Source organism: Myotis daubentonii, chromosome 1, assembly GCF_963259705.1.
Source record: "Myotis daubentonii chromosome 1, mMyoDau2.1, whole genome shotgun sequence".
Lineage (NCBI taxonomy): Eukaryota > Metazoa > Chordata > Mammalia > Chiroptera > Vespertilionidae > Myotis > Myotis daubentonii.
In genome coordinates this window covers 35,862,023-35,871,316 of record NC_081840.1, presented here as the reverse complement: position 1 = coordinate 35,871,316, position 9,294 = coordinate 35,862,023, and the positions used below count along the sequence as shown (strand labels likewise).

Genomic DNA, 9,294 nt, shown 5'->3' with positions numbered 1-9,294 from the left:
ATAGGTGTGGCAGCCGGGTTGACTGAATGTGGAAAGTGATGTAGAAAAAGGGTCAAGGGTCAAGGGTAATCGCCAGATTTTGGTAGTGAATAGCTAGGTGAACATGCCTGCATTCACCGAATGCAGAAGGAGAACATGGTGAGTGAGAAGAGGGCACCGGGGAGAAATGATGAATATGATTTGGGACACATTGAGCTGGGGATCCGGGCTGGAGATAGAGGTTTGAGAAAGCTCACCGTGGGCGACCATGTGGGATGAGAAGCCAGGCCAGAACCGGGGCAAACACTCATGTGCAGGGAATGAGTGGCAAAAGAGAATCTATGAGAGAGACTGAGAAAGAAGTGGGGAGAAGGCCAGGCAAGGGTGGCACCCTCTACCAGGAGGTTAGGAATGTTTACACTGGCAAAGATTGGGTGAGTAGGAAAGGGAGCATGTTTGGGAGAAAAAATAGTAAATTCCATATTGCGTACACTGATTTGGGATGCGGAACAATGAAATTCGTGTTTGGGAATACAAGGTAGATAGATGCACCAGCAGAACTAGGCAAAGACCTTGGAGAGACGGCAGCATTTAGATGCAACCAAAAAAGACCAGGAGGGTGTGGGGCAGTGATTAGGAGGTGCCTGGGGAAAGAGGAGCCAGGAAACCTACACAGAAGGTGTGGCAGCCAGAACATGGGGTTCACAAAGGCCAAGGGAGGTCAGTTTCATAGTCAGTTTTTAGTTTTATTTTATTTTTTTAAAATATTTTATTGATTTTTTACAAAGAGGAAGGGAGAGGGATAGAGAGTTAGAAACATCGATGAGAGAGAAATATTGATCAGCTGCCCTCCTGCACACCCCCTACTGGGGAGGTGCCCGCAAGCAAGGTACATGCCCTTGACCGGAATCGAACCTGGGACCTTTCAGTCTGCAGGCCGACTCTCTATCCACTAAGCCAAACCGGCTAGGGCCAGTTTTTATTTTTAAAATGTGGCAATAAGAAAGGCAAAAACACACACACACACACACACACACACACACACACACACACACACACACACACAAAATACCTCCGAACTTCTTTCATGAAAAAAATGTAAAAATCTTTTAACATAATATCATCAGTATTAGAGATGGAAAAAAATCAGTTTGAAGGGACCATTTAAATCTGCATCTCTACATCAACAACCCCACGAATTGAAAAGTTCAATAAAGCAACTCTTTTGTAAGCAAAATGGCAAATAACTGATCTGAATACTTTTGGGCCAAACTGCTAGATACTTTTAAGAAGTCCATGTGTGGTCCTAGCCGGTTTGGCTCAGTGGATAGAGCGTCAGCCTGCGGACTGAAGGGTTCTGGGTTCGATTCCAGTCAAGGGCACATGCCAGGTTTGCAGGCTCAATCCCCAGTAGGGGGCATAGGGGGCAACTGACCAATGATTCTCTCTCATCATTGATGTTTCTATCTCTCTCTCCCTCTTCCTTCCTCTCTGAAATCAACAAAAATATGTTAAGAAAAAAAGAAGTCAATGTGTGCCTGAGACCTTAGTTATGCTCTTTTTGGTACAGAATATTAGGGTGTCCTTTGCACAATAGCTCTGATGATACACTTTTAGATAACAGCCTCTGTTACTCCTTTATTATTTTTTTTCTCTGTTACTCCTTTAATTTCCCCAGCGTTTGCAGTGACCAGAAAGTCAATGTCAGTCCCTAGATCTAGAAATGGTCAAGTAAAAATCTCAGATGACACAGAACACAGTATGTGCGAGGGTCAAAATGAACACTAAGACTTGACAAGATGACTTTGCCTCATTCATTTGACCTCCCAGACTTTAGCTCGCCCAGGATCCAGCCCACTGAGGCCCCTCACAAATGTTTGTTGAATGAAAGGCAACATAAAATATTTCATTTAACAAGCTCTGCTCAAATCCCACTACTTCAGAGGGCTTTTCCCGAGGAATCCCACTCTCAGAAAGCACTTTGTACTCATGGATTTCTAAATAAGCTTTTAATCTTGCCATCTTGCAATTATTATTATTCGTGTGTTGTTTTTAATTATTCTCTTGTTAATGTGTGTGCAGGCGGGCGCACGTGTGCTTCATTTCCTCAATTGACAGCAGGTCCCTGAAGTCAGATCCTTCATTTTCCTCTGAAGTGCCTGCTACAGGTCTGGGAATGGTGGCTGTGTAAAAATACTTGTTGATGAAATATCTCCCCTCTGCCTGGACTGCACTGTCAGATATTTTCATTGCCGCCAATGATTTGAGTATGCATACTTTTCTACGTCACGGAAAAATGAAAAAATTATAAATATCTGAGGGCTAGGATTTCATAATAGAATACATTTCTAATAGAATTAACTTTTCTGGAAGTCTAGTAGAGAAAGCCTTTATTGTTTGCCAGCAAACTGGCACAGACACCTAAAGACTAATATAAGGTAGATGATATATCACATCCAAGCTGGATTTCTTGCATAGCAAACACATACTGTGCTTTAATTCTGCAGAACATGGGTAAACCAGGCTCCCCATTTCACTTGCAAACACACAAATTTTGGAAAAGACCCAGAGTTCCAATCATGCAAACTAAATGGATTCCTTATGATTTTCTTCAAAGCAGACAGTTCCTGATGAGCATTCATTTCGGTAAGATCCTTTTGGGAAGTAGAACGTTTTCCAGGTCAGAGAAGAATCGGTTCTGTTTGAAGGAACAATATTAAAAAGGGCTAGGTGCTCCCTGTTCTTTTGTAGGAAAATACAGACATCAAGAAGCAATCTCTGCTTTTATTGTGACAACCATAAATACAATCTTTGTGTAATTACATAACTAAAATATGTGCTTTTCATTGGCTTAGCATAACATTCACTCATTCATTCAACTAATATTTAATGAGCACTTACTATAATATGTCAGACACTGGTCTAGGTGCTGAGGATACATGAGAAGAGAAAACAAAATTCTCGTTCCCAACGACGACATTCTGACTTAATAAAATAACACTAGCTTACGGCATTCTATTTTTAACTAAAAGAAATTGCTAAAGTGTTCATTTTTTTTTTTCTGGATTACTGCTGAATATTTAAAATGAAGAATAACATAATTGTTAATGGAGGACATAAATGCTATTCACATAAACATTTAAAGTATTTTCTTAATGCAGTATTTTAAGCCCACCAAATAATAATCACATCAAAGAACTCCTTCCTATTCTTACACAAGGGGCATATTGAGCCTCTTAGGAATTGCACATTTTCCTATTTTTTAGGCTTTTATGATGGATTACTTGGGGTCATCTATAACAAACAGTCTGATCACATACCAGGTTAATTAACATAGAATCTTTTCTAGGATTAATAACAAAGGATTTACTTAAAAAACTTCTTTGACTTATCAAAAATGAGTTTCAACCCATTCAAGACTTACTAGTTTTATTTTTCTCTATGAAGCTACTAGAATGAACCAAGTCTTCCTGTGCCAAGTCTTAACTCTAGCTCACCACAGATAGCTGTGTTTTGAAAAGAAGACCGTTTGAGTGATGAATTCTTTTGGCCTACATATTGACCTATTGTTCTGTTTCCCAAAGCTGTTCATGTTGTGGTTATTGTAATAAAGCTCAGCTATTGAAAACCTGAAGCAACGCATCATAGCATGTGCTTATTATATGACATGTTTATTATTTTTCTTTCTGTTGGTTTTATGGTGAGTTCCCACCGTGGCACATGAGTAACTATATATATTTGTTTTTGAGGTGTGTGAGTTGGCTTAGAGATAGACAACAGTGTTGGCCTCACCTGGGCTGTAAGCTTATTAGAATTCTAAGAACCGTAAAGGACCGAAGGAGGCCCTTTGAACAAAATAGACTGATTTTCCTAGACAAACACTTTAATTCAAAGCTCACTTATTAATAGCACTATTAATTCATTTATCTCCATCCGCTGGTACAAATAAGAACAGATGCATTATCTTGTGGGAATGCTAATGTTTTAAACCTCGTCTCTTTATCACTTCCTTGTAATTCACCCTTTAGAGACATCATTAATTCTGGTGTAGGAAAGTCCAACTTGTTGATTGCTGTTGATTGCTAAGAGGAGAGAAAAGCCAATTCCATTGTTCATTGATAGTACTTAATATAAGGGCAGTGATCCCATAAAAAAAAAATACCTCGTTTTTAACATTTGCTTAAAAATACATTTTAGAAAACAGCCTCTGGTCAAAGCATCAGATATTAGAAAATCAACTTGGTTAGTATTTTTGAGGTCTGCTACTTTGTCACATTTTCTTTCCATTAGAGACTTTGGTTTCTCACTGGTTCTTGATTAAAATTCCTTGGATTGCCTCAAAGTGCAATCTCTTAGACAAATTTAGTTGCCTTTAAAAAAAAAAACTTTGAAACTTTAAAACATGCCAGCAATAGAAAGCCCAGTAGGAAAATAAGCATTATTCTAGAAAGCAGCAACCCTGGAAAGACAGTTTTGTTAGTGGAAACACATTAGTCTTTCACAAACTAAGCAACGGTGATATTTACAGAGCAGTTTATGAAAGGTCAGAGGCAGGGCTTCTGCCAAGGAGTGACGTATCTCCTTGCAAGAGGGAAAACAGCATTTCCCACGGGTCCAGGACATGTTCTCAGGATTCCAAGACTTTTAGGTTTTATTTCGATAACAGAAGGGAGATGAGCAGTTATCAAGACAGAACTTTTCTTTGCAGTCATAATTCTTCACTAACGACTGTTATAGAATAAGATCTTAACTTTTAAGTCAATATTTCCCAAAGTGGACACCCCTGATGTATTGTGGGGGGTGTGACAATAATTCTACCCTTTAAGAAGGGGTCCAGCCACTACTCAAGTTTGAGAACCGGTGCTCGGCAGTGACCCGCTGCTCGCTGCAGAAGGGGCCGGCAAAGGTAGAGGGCGCCACCGTGAGGCTCCCATTTCAACGCCTGTCATGTCGATTGTGGCGGGGTGGAGATCACAGGGAAGCAGTGCTATCTGTGGAGGAGACATCAGACAGTGCAGTGAAAAGCGTAATCCATTTATTTTTAGAGAAGTTTTCCACTCAGAGATCATACACGCTGTAGATCACAGAAACACATGCAAGCATGAAATTTAATTTTTAGGAACTCTTTCCTGGGGCTTCCAGAGAAAGCAACAGTGAAAGAAAAAGATAATCATGACATGGCAATTATAGAGAGGTTTGGGGGAAATGAAAAACTTTGCTAGCACACAGTTTAAAAATACGTTTTTTTGTAATTAAAAAAGTCATGCAAGCTGCATGATTTTAGCTCCAAAGAGCTAAATCGACATCCCAGAGACAATACTGTGAAACTTTACAACAGTAAAAAAAGAATGATGAGTATGTTTCTCCCCCCACCCCATGTGACTTTTCCCCCTAGTGATTCGGAATTTATAAATGTGATCTTGACATACGAGGCTTCCAACAGATGGAATGAAACCTGTAGTCGAACAAAAGCTACACATTTGTGCTTTTGGCATGAAATGAGTGCGAGATTAAGCTAAGGCCTCCCCAGATTATTAAGAGGAAACAAAGTGGATCATATTAGTGTTGATGCCCAACCGCATGCCTGTTGCAGCAAAAAAATATGGCAAATTAAAAAAGAAATGGAAACATTATTTTTTCCAGGGGAAATAATTCCCTTTCCTTCTATTTTTTTCCATTAAAAGATTATTTCTGAAAAGCAATAACAAAAAGTTTATATTCTCTTTAAGTATCCCGATACCCCTTTTTAATGGCATGTCTTGAACTAAACACTCGGTGAATATATGTTTCAAGAGAAAATTGCTATTAGGCATGTCTACTAGCGCTCCGAAAGGACACCAGAACAGTAGAATCCTGACGTCCTGAAACTCCCCAGGATTTTGTCAATCTCCAACAGAGGCCTGACTTTCCAAAACTTACTCAGATCTCCTCTGGTGGCAAAAGGCACAATGCAATGGACACGCAAACTGTAGAAGGACTATTTAATCACTGACATGATATTATCACACTGACACATGAGAGACCTTTCCTCAATTAAAAAAAATCTTTGGAAAGAACTTTTAGCTGAAGTACAGGTCAAATGACATTTTTTTTCTTGAAAATTTTGGATGAAATAACATATGAAAAAAATGTAAAAATTCATTTACGAATGTTTGGTCTATGAAAATGCATAGTATATATCGTATATATTTTCTCAAAGGTTGCTTCCTCGGTTGCATTGATGTAACGCTCTCTAGGTCCAGGGGAAAGAAGGGAGGTCTCAAGGCACTGAATTCTTACATGTCAGGTTTTCCAAACCGTCATGCCTGCAACAAAATAATTTATCAAATTGTCCAACTTTACAGCCGTCCCAGACATGGGACGTTTTGCCCGAGTTTGTGCCTCCAGCCGGTGCTAATCTCACTCCCGGGGCTGCAAACATGATGGCCGAAGTGACAGCCGGGCTGCAAATCCGTCTGGCAGCTTCATTAGACATCTCTTGCCCGACTGATTAAACTGCAGTTAAGACCCGCTTTTATTTTTTTTTCAAGCCTTTTGTTTAAATTAAAAGGTCATGTTTTCAAGCAAACGATCTGCTGCTTCCCTCACTCCAGCACCGTAATACAGTTACATTATTACTAGTGTTACCCCAAGTGGGGACTCAGCTTCCCAGGCCCCGGCAGGGGCCCCTCCCCTGGGAATAGCCAGGACATTAGAGAGGGAGGGGACTGTTTATTTGTAGTAGAACCTACTGAGGGGGCTGGCTGGGGAACATTAGAATTGTCCTTCAAAAATAAAATCTTAGTGGCTCTCAATGGGAAAATTGGGTTTGATATGTAGTAAGACACACCTGCAATTTGGACATTCTTCCATTACAATTTTAGCAGTGGCTTTTTTCTTAGAGTTAAGTGGACACCACTTCCTAGACCTCTGTATCACAGTTCATTTTTTAAAAACAACCCCCAAAAATCAAATTTCTCAAAGCACCGATTATTGCATCAAGACAATATAATAGAAATGTATGCCACACCTTAAATAATACTTGCTAATTTTTCACTCTAATGGGTCTTGAGGTTCCTATTTTTATTAAACAGAGAGCAGGCTCCCACTCACCATCCCCTACTGCAACAGTCGAACCAAACAAGGACATCTGGGAAACGTCGCTTACTCTTCCCTGTGGTTTTCCTGTCGGCGTACCTGGCAAATACAGGAGGCCCATCTCAGAAGTAGACCATTGCTGAGCTGTTCCAACTTCATGGGCGACCACTGAAGGCTGTTCCCCTTACATTTCACAGCAGGCCCCAGAGGAGGAATCTAAAACCTAGGGACTTTGGATGTGGGGAAACCTCTGTTTCAATACAAGAGAGGAAGACTCCACCTGCTTTGTATTGTTTATAATGCCTGCCTTTATTTCATAATGCGTTGACCTGCCTCAGTGTGAGACCCAGTTTCCTTGCCATGAAAGTGACGAAAGAAGCCAGGTCAGGAAGCACCTACACAGACGTTGCGAAATCTTATTTCCCAGGGCTGACACTTTTCATTTATTAGTTATAGAATTTTGTCCTTTTATCTGTTACTAAATTCTATGCAAAATCGATTTTTGAATTGGATTTTGTCTCTTTTTTTAAAGATTTTTAATTGTAATTAAATCCTCCAAAATCTTCAAAGGTTGAGTAGAAGTGGTGTTGGCAAACTCCTACTGAGCATCAGTAACTCAGTGTGAACAGGGTTAATGAACCATATTAAAGAAATGATACTGCTTTTTCATTTTCATTTTAAGGAGACTCAATTTAGGATAAATAAATTTGCATATAGCTACTGCAAATAAAACCCAAAAGTTAAAAAGAAAAAGACAGGCAAGTTTTTACATTCTTGGAATGTAGACAACTTCCAGTGCCTCGAGAATATTGCTAGGTTTTCTGTACCACAAAGCCCACATTCTTAAAACACACTCGTGTCAGCCTACTTGTGGGAGACTTTGCTCTCGTTGATATGTGGGGAGTTTACACATGAGCAGTAATGAGAAAATGGAATCAAAAATTTTTTTAAATTTAAATTAGTGACTTTTTAAATTTCTCTAACTTTCTGATGCTGAAAATCAAAGCAAAACAAAACAAGAAAACTGGCATAGAAAAATAAAATTCAGGTAATGATAAATCAAGTCATTATTTAACCTAAAAATGTAAAATAAATTTAAATAAAAGTAGTCTAAAAGAGATTAATAATGAAAATGTCTTTGAAAAGTACTTTAAAATATATAAACAGTATATTTATCTACTTGCAAATTTCACTAAGTAAAATATTAGAGTTTGCCATTAAGCTTTTAAAAAATTTTTCCATAAAAAATAGGTTAACATCTACTCTACCTCAGGATCTTTTCAGATGTTACAAGAGTATGTCCCTATTATAAGTGAACGCTAAAGTAATTTTAAACCTTAAAATGAATTTACTAGTAAATTACTTAAGGAAATATATATGCAAAGGGCTTTGCACTTCGTGTTAAGCAAATTTTAGATCGTTGTTATTTTTAGAGTAGTTCCCAGGTAAGTATCTGACTACTCAAGACCAAAGTAATTGATATTCTATAACTTCTATTCCTGGTCCTATACTTCAATAAAATAAAGCCAATTGATATTTATGGAAAACAAACAAATAAAAGCAAATAATTTCAAAATGTTTTTAGCTATCAAAATCTTCTTAAAATTAAGTTAATGTCAACAAGTCTAGGTCCTAAAGTTTCCCCCAAGATAACAGTACCAGATTGGCAGAGAGAAGATGAGATATTTTTGCAGTCTCTCTTAGGATGTTTTTAACTCTGAAAATAATCTATTTTTCCATTTGAAAATCTCTACCAAATGGGTCACCATCCAAATACTTTACAGTTTTTTCCCTTCATCAATCATGTAAGCTCTAGATATGTTTTTTTAAAAAGTCTATTAATATTGACCTATTTGGCGAAGCACTATCAGCTATATGCAAAAGCCATTTTAAACAGCCTCCTGAATAAGGTAGGAGATGAAAAATACTAGTACACAAGTGTGTGTGTTTAATTAGGAGGTATACTGTACTTAGGCACATTCTAATGAATAATAAATGATGTTTTATTTCCTGTGTCTGAGACACAAAGCCAAATAATCAAGAATCAAAGCAACTCAAAGTATTAGGTAACAATCAGTAAACTTGGGCAAGGTCCTTTTTCCCTCTCAAGTTTAATTGGCTCATTGTTCCCAGGAACTAGAAACCATGGTTGGTGGCAGTGCTGAAGTTTGCTTCTATAAAGGAAGATTAACATATTCTGGAACTTTACACTAATCCTTGTTTTGAGTTAATTCAAGA

At 38.3% G+C, this 9,294-nt stretch overlaps 1 long non-coding RNA gene across 1 annotated transcript; it reads right to left on the bottom strand.

Annotated features, from left to right (window-relative positions):
* Nucleotides 1–2,143: 2,143 nt before the first annotated feature.
* On the bottom strand, nt 2,144–7,160 carry LOC132217205 (uncharacterized). Its single transcript, XR_009448869.1, has 3 exons — nt 7,072–7,160; nt 4,798–4,970; nt 2,144–2,677 (listed from the first exon to the last, which is right to left on the bottom strand). It is a non-coding gene; the product is annotated as an uncharacterized LOC132217205 (long non-coding RNA).
* Between the last annotated feature and the right edge of the window lie 2,134 nt (nt 7,161–9,294).